The sequence below is a fragment of the Phocoena phocoena genome, chromosome 1 (assembly GCF_963924675.1).
Source record: "Phocoena phocoena chromosome 1, mPhoPho1.1, whole genome shotgun sequence".
Classification (NCBI taxonomy): domain Eukaryota; kingdom Metazoa; phylum Chordata; class Mammalia; order Artiodactyla; family Phocoenidae; genus Phocoena; species Phocoena phocoena.
Genome location: NC_089219.1, coordinates 144,268,126 through 144,290,443, shown reverse-complemented (window position 1 = coordinate 144,290,443; position 22,318 = coordinate 144,268,126). Strand labels below are relative to the sequence as shown.

Here is a 22,318-nt window from a genome sequence, read left to right as displayed (position 1 = left end):
TGTTTGCAGATGACATGATCTTATACATAGAAAACTTTAAATTTTTTTCTAAGTGTTAAAACAGAAATTTATTAAAATCTATTTATATAGTGTTTTACATACAAAAAAAATATAGAGTCCTCAACATTCAGGCAATCAACTCTATTCTCAAAAGTGTTTTGTGAGGGCTTCCCTGGTGGCGCAGTGGTTGAGAGTCCGCCTGCTGATGCAGGGGACACGGGTTCGTGCCCCGGTACGGGAAGATCCCACGTGCCGCGGAGTGGCTGGGCCCGTGAGCCATGGCCGCTGAGCCTGTGCGTCCGGAGCCTGTGCTCCGCAATGGGCGAAGCCACAGCGGTGAGAGGCCTGTGTACCGCAAAAAAAAAAAAAAAAAAAAAAAAAAAAAGTGTTTTGTGAGAAGACAGATTTCTTTGCTTCCCCCCTAAAAAGATACTTCTGTTTATACTCCTAAAAATGATGCATTTATTACACCACTTCTCATAAGAACAGTCTGGCTGAGATCACAAAACTTCTGCAGAGAGTGAAGAGATATTCGGAGAGAATATTCTCCAGAATGCAATGCCTCATCACAGAGGTGTAGCGCAAGAGATAATAAAATAGTAGCTGCATCAGAGGAGTGTATGTACACGCAGCATGTGGGCCATGAGAAAAGCCTGAGGCCCAGCAGGGTGGCCCCTAGCCACAAAGCATGGCCAGCTGGGATGCATGGCCTCTAGGGCCTCTCCCTCCCTTTCATCTTCTGAGGTGGCCGTCACTCCTGGAGATTCAGGTTCCATAACAGCATTGGTCACTTTACTAGGTGCTTTGTCCAAGGCCCCTGCTGTAATTTCAAACAGAATTTTGTCAATTTCCATTTCTGCTGCTTTTTCCATTTCTTCTTGATCATCTATGCTTTTAAAGTGTTCTCTAACATCTCTCCATGTTCCCATCCTTCTTCATCTCTTTGGACAATGCCTGCATTTATTAATCTATTTATTTTATCTGCATTCTATAATCTATTTATTTCAACTGGATTTATATAATCTTCACAAGACTCTGAATAGCCTTCATCACTTCTGTGCTCTTCTACGGGAACCAGCCTCTCACAAGACCACAAGCTGGTTCTTCATCCCTGTGAGCACAGAATTCATGTGAGCTTTGGATGCATAAAGCTTGCCCACAACCTTCCTTGACCTGATCTCCTCTTTGGCCAGAACTACACAGATATCCTTCTGGCCCTTCTTAGCAGCATCTTTCAGAGATAGTTTTAGTTTTTCTGCTTCTCTTTGAATGTCCATATTTGCCTGTCAGCGACTCTCATTTCTTTTCTTAATCAATATGCAAAAATTGGTTGCATTTCTATATACTAACAACAAACTATCTGAAAAAGAAATAAAGAAAACAATCCCATTTAATAGCATCAAAAAGAATAAAAATACTTAGGAATAAACTTAACCAAAGAGGTGAAAGATCTGTATACTGAAAAGTATAAAACATTGATGTAAGATATTGAAGACACAAACAAATAAAAAGATATTCTATGTTCATGGAATGGAAGAATTAATATTGTTAAAACGTCCATACTACTGAAAGCAATCTACAGATTTAATGCGATCCCTACCAAGATTTTAATGACATTTTAAAAACAGAGATAGAAAAAGAAATCCTGAAATCTGTGTGGAACCACATTAGAGGCCCTGAATAACCAAAGCAATCTTGAGAAAGAAGAACAAAAGCAGGATGCACACTTACAGGTTTCAAACTATATTACAAGCCTATAGTAAATAAAACAGTATGGTACTGGCATTAAAAGCAGACACACAGACCAGTGGGACAGAATTGAGAACCCAAAAATAAGCTCATGCATTTATGTCAACCAGTATTTGTCAAGGGAGCTAAGAATACTCAGGGGGTAAGATAGTCTCTTCAATAATGAAACTACACCCCTACCTTACACTACTCACACAAATTAACTTGAAATGGATTAAGACTTAAATGTAATATCTGAAACTACAGAAGTCCTAGAAGAAAACATGGAGCTAAGCACTTTGACATTGGTCTTGATGATAATTTTCTTGGGTTTGACACCTAAAGCACAAGCAACAAAAGCAAAAATAAACAAGTGGGACTATATCAAACTAAAAAGCCTCTGCACAGCAAAAGAAATAATTACTAATATGAAAAGGCAACCTACAGAATGGGAGAAATATTTGCAAACCATATATCTGATAAGGGGTTAATATGCAAAATATAGTAGAAGTTCATGCAACTGGTTAGCAAAATAAACCCCAAACCAAAACTAAAACCCCAAATAACCCAATTAAATATAGTCAAAGGACCTGAATAGGCATTTTCCCAAAGAAGATATACAAATGGCCAACAGGTACATGGAAAGATGCTCAACATCATTAATCATCAGGGAAATGCAAATCAAATCCACAGTGAGATATCACCTCACACCTGTTAGAATGGCTATCATCAAAAAGACAAGAGATAACAAGTATTGGCGAGGATGTGGATGAAAGGGATCCCCTGTGCACTATTGGTGGGAGTGTAAACTGGTGCAGTATGGGAGAGTACAAAGTTTCCTCAAAAAATTAAAAATAGAACTATCATATGATCCAGAAATTCCACTTTCGGGTACATGTCCAAAGGAAATGAAATCACTATCTCAAAGAGATATCTATACTCCATGTTCAAAGCAGTGTTATTCACAATAGCCAAGGCATGGAAGCAACATAAGTGTCTGTCAATGGATGAATGGGGGAAAAAATGTAATATAGATAGACAGATAGATAGATACAGATATATATAATGGAATATTATTCAGCCATAAAAAAGAAGGAAATCATGCCATTTGCAACAACATGGATGAAAATTGATGGTATTATGCTCAGTGAAATAAGTCAGAAAAAGATAAATACTATATGAGCTCACTTATACGTAGAGTCTTAAAAAAAACCAAACTCATAAAAACAGAGATTGGTGGTTGGCAGGGATTGAGGGAGGTGGGATGGGATGGATGAAGGTGGTCAAAGGATACAAATTTCCAGTTTTGAAATGAATGATTTCTGAGGATCTAATGTACAGCAGGATGACAAAACAGTACTGTATTGTATACCTGAAAGTTTCTAAGAGTCAATCTTTAAAGTGTCTCACACACACACACACACACACACACATACACACACACACACACACACAAGGTAACTGTGTGAGGTGATGGATGTGTTAACCAACCTGATTGGTATAATCATTTTGAAATATACACATATATCAAATCAAATCATCACAAATGTACACCTTAAACTTACACATTATATGTCAGTTATATCACAATAAAAATGGTAAAAAAATTCAAGCAAATATGAACAAGGAAAAAAGAAAACAATAAGGCAAGAAAGCTGGAGATATGTTCCATGTAAGTCTGTAAGTCTTCCAGGACAAAGGGACAGAAGCCAGAGAACTTCCCCTTCCTTTCCCCCGCTGTGACACAAATAAAATATTATAATTTATCTCCTCTAGGAGACCAGAGAATTGCTGTCTCCAGCAGGAACTGGATTCCTCACTAATCTCTGAGACTGTACATTTTTGTAACAATTCTGAACAAATCACTGAATTAATTTCCTTACAAGAAAACTAAATTACTAATATTACCAAAATGTTCTTCCTCACTGGAAAATTCCCCTGATTCTAGTGTTTGGGTTTATATGACTCCATCTGGAGTTGGTTTTAGGAGACATGATTTTTTTTAAAAAGGAAATATTCAGTACTAAAGTTGGTCTAAGTGTTCTACTCCCTGTAGGCCAATATAAGCATTATTTTTTTGTTCTTGAGTTCTCCCTCTTGTAGTTTTTTCACGCTCTGCTTTTATAGTGCTACTTTCCATATAACATTTTTCATCTTTAAAAAAGTTTACAGACTTTTCAAGATAAATGCTGTGCCCCCCTCCCCACAAATACAAACCCTGGGACTCAGATGGATCATTTGGGGTTAACTCATCAGCACCATACGGAAAGCCAAAATTTTACAAACAGCCTCTGGCTTTACAGTCTTATCTGAGCACATTACAGGAAATCGAGCTTGCAGATACTTAAAGCATCTCATGCCCCCACACCCCCATCCCTGTCTTTGTCTACTGGGGCTGCTGTAACAAAATACCACAGACTGTGTGACTTAAACAACAGGAGTTTATTTTCTCAGAGTTTTGGAGACAGGGTAGTCGAAAATCAAGGTTCCGGTTCCTGCTGAGAGCTCTCTCCTGGCTTGTAGATGGCTGCCTTCGTGCTGTGTTCTCACATGGAGAAGAGAGAAAGAGAATGAGCTCTCTGGTATAGCTTCTTATTAGGACACTAATCCTCTTGGATGGATCAGGGCTCCATCCACCTTTATGACCTGACTTAACCTTAATTACTTCCTTATTCTAATTATAGGCACACTGGGGATTACGCCTTCAACATATGACTTTGGGGGGACACGATTCTGTCTGTAGCATCCCCCCAAAACATTATAAAGTTAAAATGGACAAAACCCCACAACAGATGTCCATTTCTTTAAGTCAATTACCCAGTGGCATAAATTCACTATGGAAAAGAATTAGCAAGTTATATCATCCACCACTACTCCTTCTGCCACTCAGTAGGTTGAAAACAATTTCTCTTGTGTTTCAAAGCACTTTAGGAGAATTCTTTTGCTATGTCGAGTCTAACTCTACAACCTTGGCACCTGACACTGCAGAGTGGCGGTGCCTGCTGTGGTTACAGGCAGTGCCACTGAATGCCTGCAAACTCCCCATCTTCTATAATCCTCCTGTCTGCAAGGGCAGAAGCCTCCAGGGAGCTGAGAAAATCTGAACCCCTGAGATGTGATTGGATGATGAGAGAGTCTGGCTGTCTTTCACTCCTTCTTCCAGGCTAAAGGGCACTGCCTGCTGGGGCTTTTCCTTTGGTGTCTTGAATGGGGCTGCTCACAGAACCAACACTGTCATCAGTCCCCTTTCACTGTAATTCTGTGGACCTTCTCCCCCGCATTGGGGGATATAAACATATGATCAGGATATGGTAGTTAGAATGTGTTGGGTTACTACTAGACCTTTCTCTGAAAAGTGCACACTATGAAGGAGCAGAAAGCATGAAGAAATATGAGAACTTATAATGAAAAGATGCTTTCATTCTTCTTCTTACTGCTTCTACACAAACACACACATACACACTCAACAGTTTCTATCTCCACCATCAAATTAGTCTCATATCTTTCCTTCTTTCTTCCTTTCCTCCCCCTTCTCTTCTCTCCCTCTTTTTGCCCTCCTTCCCTCTCTCTCTTTCCTTCCTTTCTTATTTCCTTCTTTCCTCCCTCCTTTCCTTCCTCCTTTCCTCCTTTCCTTCCTTCCACGGCCTCAGACCAATCACCAAGTTCTTGCTCTACATGATATAATCTACTTGCTTTGCATAATTTTTACTAAAATTACACATATACAAAAATAGTTGATGCCAAGTGTTGTTGAGCCAAGAATTAAGAGGCAGTCAGTTAAAGAAGCACCTTAAGTGGACATTCCCCGAATTCAATGTTTTCTTTCTTTTCAAAACCACTCATTACTTTTATTTTTTTATATCTTTATTGGAGTATAATTGCTTTACAATGATGTGTTAGTTTCTGCTGTACAACAAAATGAACCAGCTATATATATACATATATCCCCATATCCCCTCCCTCTGGAGCCTCCCTCCTACCCTCCCTATCCCACCCCTTCTAGGTCGTCACAAACCATCAAGCTGATCTCCCTGTGCTATGCAGCAGCTTCCCACTAGCCATCCATTTTACATTTAGTAGTGTATATATGTCAGTGCTATTCTCTCACTTCGTCCCAGCTTCCCCTTCCCCCCCATGACCTCAAGTCCGTTTTCTACATCTGCGTCTTTATTCCTGCCCTGTCACTAGGTCCATCAGTACCGTTTTTTTAGATTCCATATATGTGAATTGGCATCCGGTATTTGTTTTTCTCTTTCTGACTTACTTCACCCTGTAGGACAGACTCTAGGTCCATCCACCTCATTACAAATAACAATTTCATTGCCTTTTATGGCTGAGTAATATTCCATTGTATATATATGCCACATCTTCTTTATCCATTTGTCTGTTGATGGACATTTAGGTTGCGTCCATGTCCTGGCTATTTTAAATAGCGCTACAATGAACATTGTGGTACATGTATATTTTTGAGTTATGGTTTTCTCAGGGTATATGTCTAGTAGTGGGATTTCTGGGTCATATGGTAATTCTATTTTTAGTTTTTAAAGGAACCTCCATACTGTTCTCCATAGTGGCTGTATCAATTTACATTCCCTTCAACAGTGCAGGAGGGTTCCCTTTTTTCCACACCATCTCCAGCATTTATTGTTTGTAGAGTTTTTCATGATGGCCATTCTGACTGGTGTGAGGTGATACCTCACTGTGGTTTTGATTTGCATTTCTCTAATGATTAGTGATGTTGAGCATCTTTTCATGTGTTCGTTGGCCATCTGTATGTCTACTTTGGAGAAGTGTCTATTTAGGTCTTCTGCCCATTTTTGGATTGGGTTGTTTGTTTTTGTGATATTGAGCTGCATGAGCTGCTTGTAAATTTTGGAAACTAATCCTTTTCAGGATTATTTTCTCTCATTCTGAGGGTTGTCTTTTCATCTTGTTTGGATTGGAAGAATCAACATTGTGAAAATGACTATAGTACCCAAAGCAATCTACAGATTCAATGCAATCCCTATCAAATTACTAATTGCATTTTTCACAAAACTAGAGCAAAAAATTTTATAATTTGTATGGAAACACAAAAGACCCTGAATAGCCAAAGCAATCTTGAGAAAGAAAAACAGAGCTGTAGGAATCAGGCTCCCGGACTTCAGACTATACTACAAAGCTACAGTAATCAAGACAGTATGGTACTGGCACAAAAACAGAAATATAGATCAATGGAACAGGATAGAAAGCCCAGAGATAAACCCATGCACATATGATCACCTTATCTTTGACAACAGAGGCAAGAATATACAATGGAGAAAAGATAGCCTCTTCAATAAGTGGTGCTGGTAAAAATGGACAGCAACATGTAAAAGAATGAAATTAGAACACTCCCTAACATCATACACAAAAATAAACTCAAAATGGATCAAAGACCTAAATGTAAGGCCAGACACTATCAAACTCTCAGAGGAAAACAGAGGCAGAACACTCTATGACATAAATCACAGCAAGATCCTTTTTGACCCACCTCCTAGAGAAATGGAAATAAAAACAAAAATAAACAAATGGGACCTAATGAAACTTAAAAGCTTTTGCACAGCAAAGGAAGCCACACATTACTTTTAAACTGAGTCTAGTGCCTGCATGTGGTTTAATGGGCTCTGAATCTTTCAGCCTGGGTGGAATTCAGCTCCACCACTTCTAACTCTATGATCCTGAACAAAAGGCTATTAGTTCTTCACCTCTGAAAATGGTGATAATACTGCTATCTCATTAAACTATTGTGAGGATAATATTAATCAACACATATAAAGCAGTTATAAAAGGACCTGACATCTCTCAAGTGTTTAACAAATATTATATATTATCATTAAATTAGTCTTAAGGTTTTATTGAATACCTATTATGTGCCTAGAACTTTGCTAGGCAGGTGAGGTGTGGGAAAAATCTAATTATTGTTGAATGACCTTTCTTACTGAATTGATTGACCAGGTAGATGTTTCAGAGCCCTATGAACAAGGCCTTGCAGGGCACCCATTGTGCATCCCAACTGTGAGGCATGTGACACCAGAGTTTGAGATGCCATTGTCATGACTAGTAGCTGTCATCTTGAGCATCTGTGATTCCTTCCGATTACATTTGATTCCTTATGAAAACCTTAGAGACCACTGTGCAATAATCTTCCTCATGAAGCAACACTGAGATGTACTTATAAAGAATACTGGACTTGAATATATCCACACCTTCCCATCATTTTCAAGGACAGCCTTGATTCCTTCCATCTTTTCAACTTATGGCCAGGGGGAAGATCACTTCACCCAGCCTGCTCAAAGTGTACCCCTTGTGCACTGGTCTAGGGAAGTGGGAAAGCAATAAATGCCTGTTGAATGAAACCATTAGGCTCGCAGGCCAACTGAGGTAACACATTTTCAAACACACCAGGAAATTGCTTCTCTGTCCCATCACTCCCCCAGGTAGATGGCTCACATGCTTGCTGCCTTCTCTGGTAGAAATCCTCTTGCATTCCCTCACTGACTGCCTCAATACACAGCAAGAAGTGCAGTCCAGGCAGCATCCAGGCCCAACCTTGATTCTGCTCAGAAACAGTCCCACCAGCACACCTGCTACCTCCTCACTGGAATCAGCTCATCAGAACGACTGCTTACCAATAGGCCATTGGTCTCTCAAGGGTTTGGAAAAATGCTTCTTCTTCTTCTTTTTGATTTAAAATTAAATTCTCCACTTTTTAATTATTTTTATGATTACAAACCAGTTACTTTATTTATTATTACCTTGTGTTTTTATAATTTTTTTGAATGAAAGATTCTTTAAATTCTATAATTCTTCACAATTTTCAAAAGTTTCCCATCGATTTCATATAATCCCATAACAACCCTTTTTTGCCCCTACCCCTATAGTCCCTCCCCGCTTCCCTCGCCTCTGGTAATCACTAGTTTGTTCTCTCTATTTGTGAGGTAGCTTCTTTTTTTGTTTTATTCACTAGTTTGTTGTGTTTTTTAGATTCCACGTATAAGTGATGTCATACAGTATTTGTCTTTCTCTGTATGACTCGGTAGCTTCTTGTTTCAAAAATATTGGGGACTCTTGGTCAGAGAATCATGTTGAAACATGTTTTGACAGAGCCTCTGTATGCAATTACCCTTCCTTCCCACTGAAACAAGCATTCCTCACATATGCTGAGTTCTGAAGATTCACAGAGCACTTCAATATCAGTTATTTCATCTTCACCACCACCATGTGTCTTAAGTAAGATATATATATGAATAATAATGATAATAATAATATTAATAATAAAAACTTTTATTAAGAGCTTCCTCGGTGCCAGTTACTGCACCAAATGCTTTATATGGATTAGCTCAGTTGTCATAACAACAGCTCTGATTATGCCTGTCAAAAGATGAGGAAACCAAAGCTCAGAGAAAGTAAGTGACTTGTCCATTTTACAGACCCAGAACCAGGCTCCCCAAGGCCCTTTCTAAGGCACCATGCTGCTTCTCAGCGTCTCCAAGTCACCCATGGGGTCTGAGACCACTTTGGTGCCACTTTGGGAGCTCACTGGCCCAGCCTAGAAGAAGTCAGTCACAGTGGTCCATCAGTTGTGCCTGCAGGCCATGGTTTGTGCACACACACAAAGATATCTCATAACCAAAGCAAAGGGCATGATCCCAGTTGGAAATGACTAAGGGATCTTTTGCCTCTGAGGCGAGAGCTCAAATCTACAACTAGTAGTGCCAGTTACACTGGCGTGCTGTCTACATAATGCAAACCATGGTATTTGGCAATGGCTCTTAAACTTGGCACAGTCCACACTCCTCCTGGACCCAAGAGATAACATAACCAAATGTTTTCTGGGGTTGTAAGAAATGAGGGTTTTGCAGGTAGGAAGAAATACAAACATCATCCCTATGAGAGCTTGCTCCATCCAATCCCAAGGGCAAAATGGCTCACTCTCTGCTGGCCCTTCGAAAGGTTAAATGTGAGCAAGGGCCCAGGTAAATAGTCACAATGCAAACAAAGTCGTGTAAATAAATGCATCTCTGATCGACGCAGGCTGGTGATGCCAAATATACCATCTGCACCATTTCTCATGATGAGATTAATTTTTTTTCCCTGCATGTCCCAAGCAGTGAGAAGATGACCATCCTAATTCAGACCAAGGCATGCCTCGTTTGACACTCTTGGAAATTTTTTTAAAATTTCAGATCCACAGAGAATCAGTAGCATTTGTGTTTTTCTAGGTAAGGTTGAAGTTGGAAGAAAGAAATCTCACTGGAAAGTAAAAGGGCAAATGTCCAGGGCCTGAGAAGGTACTTGCCATGTACTGTGATTTTTAGAGGGTCTAGTTACATCTGCAATCTAAGGTTCCTCACCTTGCCCACTCACTCATTCACTTGACAAAAGCATTATTTGCATCTAATTATGTTTAGAGCAGTGTTAGGCATTATGGTTACAAAGGTAAGTAAAATATGGTGCTTGCCTTAGAGGGACATTCCTTGTGCTATGAGAATTTGCTTGGCACGATTTATGGATAACTTCTTGAAAAATAAAAATTAAGAGCCTGTACTCAGAATCACATGTGGAGCTTCTTGTATACACAAATGACCAGGTTTTACCCTTCCAATTACTAATCTATCTAAGGTAGGACTTGGGCATCTGTTTTATTTAAAAAAATGAAACAAAAACGAAACTTTTAGGTCAAATGTCAGCAAACATTTTCTGCAAAGAACCAAATAGTAAAATTTTCAGTCTTGTGGGTCATATAGTTGCAACTCTTCACCCCTGCCATTGCAGCCTGGAAGCAGCTATAGACAATTTGAGAATACAAGGGCGTGGCTGTGTTCCAGTAGAACTTTATTATTACAAACACAGGCAGCATGCTGGATTTAGCCTGTGGGCTATAGTTTTCCACCTCCCGTTCTAGATGATTCTTATGGGCAATAGCCTTAAGATCTGCTTGTCTAGAAAATATTGTGACTTTGGAAGGTGTATAACAGGCACTGCCATAGATATGAAATGGAGTAATGCTGCTTTTCCCATCTACATCACAGTACAGAAAACTATATTTTTAGCATTCCTTCGATGCAGTCTTTGTAGGCTTACATTGAATCTGATCAGACACTTTTCAGAGATCTATACTTAAGTGCCATTCTCGCTGGAGGTAGGGAGTTTTACTAGATACACAGTTTAAACCAAGAAATCAATCTACTTACATTCTAAGTTTTTCTAAGATCAGAAAAAAATTAGATATTTTTGTAATTATTAGATGTATCACTGCATCTTATGGTCTGGAATAGGAAAAAATATATATCCCCTGGAAGAAAGTTCTTAAATTTAAAGAATAGGTCTAAGCTCTTAATTTATGCATTTTTATATTTGATAGACAAGGAAAACAAACAAACTTTTAAATATAAACTCTTTGATGTTCTTTCAGTTCTAAGATCTTGAAATACTCTTAGTGTTTATTAAAGGGCAAATTCACTTCAACAAATATTTATGAAATTACAGCTTTGGAGTTAGTATTCCAACTTTTGCATAATACACAATTTTGTGGGAGAAACAACAACAAAAATACCTACAGTGTGAATGATAGTTGCTATAGTAGGGGGATCACAGCTATAGGGGTGAATAGTTCTTCTTGAGTGGGAATAGGGTGGAGGATGTGGAAGGAGGAGAGAGCACCGGGGGGTTCAGGAAAAGCCATAGAGATGAAGAGGCATTTGAGTTGGGCACTGAAGGATAAGTAGGAGCTCTCCATGCAGGCAAAGGGCAAAGGAGGGAGTGTTCTTCGAGCAAGGACACAGTGAAAGGAAAAGCACTTCTGTTTAAGGAGTGAGGTCTAGGCTGCTCTGACTTGAGTCCAAGGTGTCTGGAGATGATGGATGAAAAGGAAAAAGCACGGCCTGGGGGGTGGTCTGGGGTCAGAGAGTGAAGGCACGGTTGATAATGCTAAAGTTTTGGGATTTCTTTTAATAGGCCAGGGGAAACCATTTGTTACATTTTGAAGCAAGGAACTGTCCTAATCTTAGTTGAGTTTTAGAAAGGTTATACTGGGCTAAGAGCAGGGTGGGCCTTGAGCCTGTCAAAATGTTCATCATTTGCCCCCAAAACAGGGGTGGTGGAAACTTTCCCCAGGAAGTTAAACAAATTCCCCAAATGCCAGGATCCTAGGGAAATGTATCCAGGGAGCAGGCCCTTATCCCCCCACTCGCTCTAGGAGAGGGCAGGGTACCCACTTGGGCCCAGGGCTCAGCTCTGTTGCCTACCTCACTGATAGCCACCCATGGAGAAAAATGTTACAAAGCAAGGAAAACAAGTAAACCAACCAGAAATAAAACACCTCTTCAGTACTCTGAGAAAGAGACTTTTTAAACACAAGACTCTTTCCTGTTAGAAAGACAGGAGCTGGGCTTCCCTGGTGGTGCAGTGGTTGAGAGTCCGCCTGCCGATGCAGGGGACACGGGTTCGTGACCCGGTCCGGGAGGATCACACATGCCGCGGAGCGGCTGGGCCCGTGAGCCACGGCCGCTGAGCCTGCGCGTCCGGAGCCTGTGCTCCGCAACGGGAGAGGCCACAACAGTAAGAGGCCCACGTACCGCAAAAAAAAAAAAAAAAAAAAAAAAAAAGAAAGACAGGAGCTGTGGTCCTTGTTCTCTCTACATTCGAGCCCACTCACCTCCACAAATGTAGGCAGTTTTTGGATAAAAATGCATTCGCCACCAATGCTTCTGTCAGGCACAGGCTTCCCTGTTTTTCAACCTTTATGTTTTTAACACCCTCATTAACGTAACATGCCCTTAGCTGTAGGTATGATGCAAACACTCCACTGTCCAGCGGTGTTGTTTAAATAAACAGTGTTTAAACGCCACTTAAATAAATACTTTTGTTCTCTTGACTATCTATCCTGCCCGTGTTTAGCCCCGGAGTCAGAAGCCAATGGCTGCCCATTTCCCTTCTGCATGCAGCACCTTTAGCTCCTTCAGCGGGCAGCTGCCCCCGACCTTTCCGAGGGCCTCCATCACTCTCTGTATGTCCCTCACTCTCCATCTCAGAGGAGTCGTGGGACTCAAAGAGGCTGCCAAAGCAGGGACCCCTCTGCTGAGAAGGAGGGCCAGGTGAGCAAAGTTCTGAGTGGAAACCTGCACAACCCTGGCAGGCAGGCACTTAATTAGGGCTTTTAAAGAGATTCTTCCAATGAGCATTTATCGACCATTTGCTGTGCCTGTTACAAAATCCTAGTAAGGCCAGCAGCAATAAGAATCTGCTCTGCAGTGTCTACTGCTTTATCACTGAAGCCAAGAGGTTTTTCTAAAAACATGCAAAGGGAAGAATAAAATCCTTCCAGGCCACATTTAGCACCAGGGTCAGCAGTGTGGTCTCAGCAGAGGAAAAACAACGGGTCCTGGGCCAGAGAGCAAGCCGCTGGGCTAAGGAGAGACAAAACCCACAGAAGTATGTGCTCACTTGACTTTATTTCTGGTCATAAAACAGCCAATCACTTTACTAGGATAAAACAGCAAGGTTTTTCTTTTCTGCTTTCACAATCATCTTTCTTCCCTGTTTCTAAAATTGATTTCATTCCCATTTAGCTATGAGCCAAACAGAGCCCTCAGTCCACTGTCTCCCAGTTCATTTTCCATCATGTCATTTTATTTCAGCTTTAGAACCCAAATCCTTGTTTACATGTAAATAACTCAGTGTGATTTACACTTATTTAAAAACAAATAAGAAGAGACCACTAATCATCAATTGTTTTACCCTTGATCATTTTTCGTTATTAAAACATCATTTTTAGCTCTTTTTCTCTCAAGGACTGGGTTTGGATCATTGAGCTTTGAAGAAAGATTGAAAACTTTTTGGATATAAATTGAGGGGAAAGCCCTGAAATGTTAAGTACTAAGTTGTCGTCCACTATTGCTCTTATCTTTAATAATGGAAATACAGTTTAGTGCACCATGCAAAAGAGCATCCTTATATTTTTCAATTGCAAGTGTCCAATTATGCACAAGGGTCAAGGCAAAATTGATCTGAAGGAGCTCAATTTTAAAATCATTAAAAAAAAAATCAGGACAAAGGATGCCGTAGTATTAAGCTAAAATGTCTAAAAACGAAAAGTATTATGCATGCCGCATGGCGGAAGATCAGATTTTTGTTAATGCAAGTTTAAAATGCTGATTAATCCTCTCGAGAGTCAGTTTCCCAAAGCACTGGACTGTATTCAAGTCTTTTTCAAAACGGCGCATCACTTCCATTATTCTGAATATTAATTGAACAACATTATAACTAAGGATACAAAGCAAGATTTAAAACATGATTACAGCTGTCAGTGCTTACATCTAAATATGTCATTGGAAATTCAAGCTTAGAAGGAAAAAATGGTGTAAATCGGTCTTAGAACGGTGAAGCTCTCTCTTAGCTTTTTCAAAAATGAATTTGCTGTTTAGGACTCGAGAAAGCTTCACCTGTGACTTGGTCTTAATATATTTATCTGGGCAATTCTCAATCAGAAATCAAAGTTATGTTTTGACTTGAAATTTGGGACAATGTCAAGGACATTTTCTTTGGGGGAGAAGGAAAGGAAGAGCCAAAGAATATTATTAGTTCATAGAATTTTCCCATTTCCTTATTTTATATTTCTGTTTCAGTCTCTTGTCTATACTCAAAAATCAAAGAACTAACCAAATTTAAGCCAATAAGATATTACTATGGTTTCAAGACAACTCATTAAGCTCAGAGTCAAGCAATGGCAAGTAACTAATGATTTATTTTCACAATAATCAATTGTCAATTTCAACTTCTTTTATCTCCCTAATCCAGTTTGGGGATAGCTAAAATCCCCATTTCCCCACCAGAAGCAGTGTAAAATATTGACTTCTATTACAACCTTGGGGAATTTTAGTTTAGTTTAGTTTTGTTTCCTTAAATGGTTGCTGTGTATTCGAGTGATAGCTCTTTGTTCAAAAGGATGCAAAAGTCACTCTCACATCTAATTCTAGTGAGATAAATGGCATTATGAAGGGAATATTAAAAATTTACAGCCCTTTTTACTAAGTTTATTTGTCAGCCAAACATGCTGAATATTGCATAGCACACACACAAAAGCATGCCATCCTGATGATGAAAAAGATATGAGCAAATAATGATGCAGTGAGAACAAGTCTGATGGAGTTTGCATATCTCCGTTGCTATTTGGCATGTCATTTAATTGCATTGCACCAAACCAGCAGAATCACACAATATGTTAGTGTAAAGGGTCCACAGTTTAAGCGGAAAATCTAGAAGTGTTAACTATACACTGTCTAATTATACAACCCTACTGTACCGGAATGTGATTTCAGAAACCATTTCTGACATATGGGAAAAGGGTAGAACAGCTGGTCATTAAGGTTTTCTCAAGACTATTTAGCAACACACTTGAATGTAATTAAAGTGAGACACTAAATACTGCACTTGTGGTACAATGTATTTTTAATTTTTATGGCACGTGGTAAAAGTAAATAAATGCAAAGCATTCAAGTTTCTCCATTCGGCATCCAGCTTGTCAGAGATGCAGTGACTGTTTGGCTGATTGCAAGCCAGGTCCTGGTGTAAGTCACAGACATCCATTTGGGATGTTTAAGGCTGCCTTAAAGGGACTGAATTCGGCAATATTCAGAGGGATGTCTAATTGGAATCCCCGACAATTCATGAGATGAATTCGTTCATTTATTTATTCATTCATTCAGTCATCAAACGCGACCTGGAATAATTTTAGATGATAAAGACACTAGCCCTGCCCCGAGTTGCCCACAGCTTATGATACTTAAAATACAGAGTGATGCAAGGTGATTAAAGGGTACTACGGAGCCCCAGGAAGGGGCATCTGGCCCAAACTGGTGATGTCCAGCAAAGCCCCCTAAATTGGAATCATCTTAGGTAAGTAGAAAATGAGAGAGGGATAAGACGTACAGCAGGACAATCTAAGCAGAGGGAGCAGATTACGCAAAGGCTTGGAAATGAGAATATTGTATAATAAGAATATAATCTTTACATTTATCGAACACTTACAACATCCTGGCACTAGGCTAAGTCCTTCACACATATTATCTCATTTAATCCTCACAGAAGCACTGTGTGCTAAGTACTGTGATCTATACTTTACAGATGAGAAAACTAACAGAATAGTCCATGGCAAAGCAGTTTGTGGGTGACTGAACCAGGATTCAAACCCAGGTTTGCCTGAGTCCCAAATCAAACTTTTCTCCATATTGCCTTCCCCCAACTGACAGAAAAACAGCATGTCTATTTAGTTTTTAAAGAACTTAGTGTATAAACACATTAGTCCTTATTAAAGCCCTATGATTAAGAGAAAGGAAAAGACAAGCTACAGAGTGGGAGAAAATATTTGCAAATCACATGTCTAATAAAGGACTTATATCCAGAATATATAAAGAACACTCAAAACTCAACAGTGAGAAAATAAATCACCCAATTAAGTAGCTGAGCAAAAGATTTGACAGACACTTCTACAAAGAAAAATTATAATGCTAATTAAGCACATGAAAAAATGCTTACCATCATTAGCCATTAGGGAAATGCAAATTAAAACTACAAAAAAATACCATTACATTCCTAGTAGAATGGCTAAAATAATAAAAAATCATGACAATACCAAGTGCTATCAAAGATGTGGAGCAACTGGAACTCCTAGACATTGCTGATGGGAGTGCAAGATTGTACACCCACTCTGGAAAATTTTGACAGTTTCTTATAAAGTTAAACATACACTTACCATATGATCCAGCAAATCCACTTCTAGGTATTTATCTTAGAGAAATGAAAACCTCTGTGAATATTTAGAGCAGGATTATTCATAATCTTTGAAAACTAGAAACAATACAAATGTCCTTCAAGAAATGAATTGGCAAACTGTGTCACCTCTATGCAATGGAATGCTGCTTGGCCGTGCAAAGGAATGAATTCGTATACACGACCAACATGGATGAATGGCAGAGGCATTAAGTTGAAGAAAGGAGACAGTCTTAAAAGGGTACACACTCTATGACATTCTGAAAAAGGAAATCTTATAGGAACAGTTGCCATGGGTTAAGAGTTGGGGGATAGTTTGACTACAAAGGGAATTTTTAGGGGGAGGAAACTGTTCTGTATCCTGGTTGTTGTTGTGGGTATATAAATGTATGCATCAAGACTCATAGAACTACACACCAAAAATAAAGTCAATTTTACTGCATAAAATTTTTTTAAAAACTCTGTGAGGTAGATGTCTTAGTTTGGGTTCCCCCAAAACAAACCCTGAGATAAGAAATTAGGGACTAGAAATTTATTTGCAAAGTGAGTCCAGGAATCGTAAGTGAAGAAATGGGGAAAGTGAGACAGAGAAGGGAGAAATGTAAAAAAAAAGTTGCATTATTGAGTGGGTTTCCATGGTGGGTGGCTTCAGCTCAATCACACTGAGAATCTTCTGAGAAACCATGTGGAGTATGTCTCAGAATTGCTCCACCTATAGGCATCTTTCATTTGGTTGGGGCTGAAGTTGCCCTTGGAACATAAACTCTTATGCTTCTAGGTTGTGTAAGTGCCTTTGAATGCCCTTAGGCAAAGAAGAGGAAAGACCTAGGTCCCTGAGGTGGGAAGATGTCACCTGCCTATTGCAGCTACCTGTGAATTCTGGTGGGCTGAGGAGTAAGGGAAGGCAATCGACAGCATCTGCTAATGAGGTATTAGTAATAGATGCTCTATACATTTGGTTTTGCAATCAAGTGGGGGAAATTTGTCAGATGATTAAAATAAATATATGCAATGTTGATAATAAGAACTCTAGTCATCTGGGAAAATACTTACAATATGCCAGGTACCACGTTAGGCTTGCCAGACTTCTCCTAATTCTATCATCTGATTCTTCCAACAGCCCTATGAGATAAACATCAATACCCCCACTTTACAAGCAAGGAAACTGAGGCTCAAAGCAGTTAAGTAGCTTCCCCAAGTATGCACGCGCGCGCGCACACACACACACACACACACACACACACACACACAACTGGGTGATAAGATCAACTTAGAAGCCCACAGTTTTTCCATCATGCTTGGTCAGTGCCTACTTTGATTTACATTGCTACATAACATTCCAGAAGATATAGTAATTCTGAGAAAACAGTGCATAGCATGAGGAATTATGAATTGCGATTAAAAAGCCAGGTCTAGGGCTTCCCTGGTGGCGCAGTGGTTGAGAGTCTGCCTGCCGATGCAGGGGACACGGGTTCGTGCCCCGGTCTGGGAAGATGCCACGTGCCGCGGAGCGGCTGGGCCCGTGAGCCATGGCCGCTGAGCCTGTGCGTCCGGAGCCTGTGCTCCACAATGGGAGAGACCACAACAGTGAGAGGCCCGTGTACCGCAAAAAAGAAAAAAAAAAAGCCAGGTCTAAGTCACTCCAGGGCTGAGCTCTACTTGTGTGAATACTCAGGCCTTCTATTTCTGGGTAACTGTGGGCATTTCATTGTTCATTAGAATCTTCAATAGATAGTGGCTGAGAAAAAAAAAAAATTCTCAAACCAATTCACTTTACTCCTTACACAGATGTCTAGAAATGTTGAAACTTTGGCTAATAAGAAATTGAAAATTGGCTGTATAATAATCATCTGTGCAACTGCTATCTTCTTATTAGCATAAATGACCAAGTGATGCTCTAGCTGTGAGCATTGATCCTGTAGCTTCAGCCTCCTTACCACCACTGTGGAACTATACCTTTCATTTTCCTTACTGCTTCTTAATGGGCAGTCCTTCAACCCTGAAGATGACTTTGCCACAAAAGGACATGAACTTGTTTTCCACTGTAGGAAGAATAGGATTATAGACTCATCCACATTCCCTTACTCTCTCCCAATTGTCGTCTCTATTCTCATCATAGTAGCTGGACACAGTTAAAGGATATAGACTTTTGGCCAGAGAACAAAAGAAAGATAACAGACCCACGTGGGCACTGAACCCCTGACCTCATTAGCATTGTTTTCTCACCACCTCTGCTAACAGAGAGCCCAATTACGAACACTGAATCAAAGAGGGAAGTCACCTCTTCACCCGAAGCCAAGAAAAGCCTACGACAGCTGGTTTTTAAGAAGGGAATGCTTCTCCAGTCAAATAACCACAGTATGAACATGCACAAGCAATTTCTAAGCATCTTCCGTCCTTGCATGGCTCAGTATAACAAGAATTGCTGTCAATGTGGTTTCCAGTCTGGGAGGTGACGAAGGCTTTGGGAGCATCACCCTACGATGGATGTGACGGAGTATGCTGGGTGTACCTTCTTACAAAGACTCTCAAGAGTGAGCCAACTTGAATCTTCTGCAGTTGTAATCCCCCGATCTTAGTCCCCTCTTTGAAACCCTTCCACACTGTCTTTATTTTTAAACTTTTTATTTTATATTGGAGTATAGCCAATTAACAATGTTGTGATAGTTTCAGGTGCACAGCAAAGCGACTCAGCCATACATATACATGCATCCATTCTCCCCCAGACTCCCCTCTCATCTAGGCTGCCACATAACATTAAGCAGTGTTCCCTGTGCTATACGGTAGCTCCTTGTTTGTTCCACACTCTTAGTCTTGACACTGGAAGCTCTGCCTACTTCTTTTGACTGTCCACTGAGGGATCTGTGGCAGAGTTAGTTCCACAGTGGGTTTTACAATTGAAATGACTCATTACTCTATGGCATTATATAGATTCTTCAAAGTGGTCCTTAAACTGCTAATTACAACTTCCTTGTTCTGAAAGGTAGAGAATTTGTACGATTTGTGTCTCTGTGTGCATGAGTATATGCGTGTATATAGTTGTTTAGGAATTTTCTTAGAATATAAGTTGAGTTACGTCTAATTAGTTGTATTCCATTTTTTGAAAACTTAAGTTATTTCAATAAGCTCCTGGGATGCAATGACTGAATAGGTCGGTCAAGGCATGATGCTGATAAAACCAAAGATGACTCAATTCCCAGACCAGTTACAGGGCTTTTTAGTAGCCATGGACCACAGCTTTAGGCAGAGCCAACCAGCTCATACATGGTGTGATTTGCATAATGAGAACAAGGAGAGAGAGAGCATGGACAGTTCATTGCAGAAACACCTTCCCTACCGGAAAAAAAATACAGCCAATTCTGGTGGCAGTGGTTTAGCTTTATATTGTTCTCATATACTAAGGGTGGCACTACTTAATGAATTAGAAGACATATGTCCAGAAGCTAGAGTTGGCCCATCCAAAGGTGAATTCTTGCTCTAGACTCCAAATTGCAGTTATGTTTCAGAATATATTTTACTTTATAGAAGATTTTTGACACTAAGGATTGGGCTGCTAACTCTTCCTTCTACTCTACTCTACTCTACTCTTCCCAGCACCAGACAACAATGAACTTCCCCCCCCATTTCCCACCAAGCCTATGCGTATAATTTACAGGCATACCTCGGAGAATTTGTGGGCTCAGTTCCAGACCACCACAGTAAAGGGAATAATGCAATAAAGCAAGTCACACCAATATTTTGATTTCCCAGTGTGTATAAAAGTTACATGCATACTATACTGTGGTCCGTTAATTATGCAATAGCATTATGTCTAAAAAAACAGTGCACATATCTTAATTCAGAATACTTTATTTCTAACCATCATCTGAGCCTGTAGTGAGTCATAATTTTTTGCTGGTGGTGGGTCTTGCCTCAGCGTTGATGGCTGCTGACTAATCAGGGTGGTAGTTGCTGAAGTTGGGAAGATTGTGGCAATTTCTTAAGATAAGATGACAATGAGGTTTGCTGCATCAGTTGACTCTTCCTTTTCATGAACGATCTCTCTGTAGTGTCCAGTGGGATTGGATAGCGTTTACCCACAGTAACACTGCTTTCAGAATTGGGGTTGGTCCTCTCAAACCCTGATGCTGCTGCTTTATCATCCAAGTGTATGTAATATTCTAAATCCTTTGTTGTCGTTTCAACAATCTTCACAGCGTCTTCACCAGGAGTAGATTGCATCTCAAGAAATCACTTTCTTTGCTCATCCATAAGAAGCAACTCCTCATCTATTCAAGTTTTACCATGAGATTGCAGCAACTCAGTCATATCTTCAGGCTCCACTTCTAATTCTAGTTCTCTTGGCATTTGACTATATTTGTCATTACTTCCTCCACTGAAGTCTTGAACCCCTCCAAGTCATATATGAGTGTCGGAATCAACTTCTTCTTCTAAACTCCTGTTAATGTTGATATTGTGACCTCTTCCCATGAATTATGAATGTTCTTCATAGAATCTAGAATGTTGGATCCTTTCCAGAAGGTTTTCAACTGACTTTACCCAGAGCAGTTTGAAGAATCACTATCTATGGCAGCTATAGCCTTATGAAATTTATTACTTAAATAGTAAGACTTGAAAGTCAAAATTACTCTTTGATCCATGGGCAGCAGAATGGACATTGTGTCCAGGCATGAAAACAGCATTAATCTCATTGTACATTCCATCAGAGCTTTTGGATGACCAGGTGCATTGTCAATGAGCAGTAATATTTTGAAAGGAATCTGTTTTTCTGAGCAGTAGGTCTCAAGAGTGAGCTTAAAATATTCAGTAAACCATGCTGTAAACAGATGTGCTGTCATCCACCTTGGTTGTTCCATTTATAGAGCCCAGGCAGAGTAGACTTAGAATAATTCTTAAGGGTCCTAGGACTTTCAGAATGGTAAATAAACATTGGCTTCAACTTCAGGTCACCAGCTGCATTAGCCCCTAACAAGAGTGCTGGGGGGCTCTTTGAAGCTTTGAAGTCAGGCATTGACTTCTCCTCTCTAGCTATGAAAGTCCTAGATGGTATCTTCTTCAAATAGAAGCTGTTTCATCTACACTGAATATCTGTAGCCACCTTCCTTAATTATCTTAGCTACATCCCCTGGATAACTTGCTGCAGCTTCTACATCAGAATTTCCTGCTTCACCTTGCACTTTTATGGTATGGAGACAGCTTATTCCCTGAAACCTCATGAACCAACTTCTGCCAGCTTCAAACTTTCCTTCTGCAGCTTCCTAACCTCTCTCAACCTTTTGAATTGAAGAGAATTAATCCTTGCTCTGGATTAAGATTTGGCTTAAGAGAATGTTGTGGCTGGTTTGATCTTCTATCCAGACCACTAAAACTTCCTCCATATCAGCAATAAGGCTGTTTTGCTTTCCTTTGTGTTCACTGAAGTAGCACTTTAAATTTCCTTCAAGAACTTTTCCTTTGCATTCACAACTTTGCTAACTGTTTGGCCAAGAGGCCTCACTTTCTGCCTATCTTGGCTTTTGATGTGGCTTCCTCACTAAGCTTAATCATTCCTAGCTTTTGGTTTAAAGTGAGAGATGTGTGACACTTCCTTTCACTTGAACACTTAGAGGCCATTGCAGGGTTATTACGGTGCTTTGCGACCACCTAGAGGGATTGGATAGGGAGGGTGGGAGGGAGACGCACGAGGGAGGAGATATGGGGATGTATGTATACGTATAGCTGATTCACTTTGTTATACAGCAGAAACTAACACACCATTGTAAAGCAATTATACTCCGATAAAGATGTTTTAAATAATAAT

General features: G+C 39.9%; 1 pseudogene; it reads right to left on the bottom strand.

The window, feature by feature from the left end:
• Positions 1-608: 608 nt before the first annotated feature.
• On the bottom strand, positions 609-20,739 carry LOC136118018 (charged multivesicular body protein 3 pseudogene; annotated as a pseudogene).
• Positions 20,740-22,318: the final 1,579 nt, after the last annotated feature.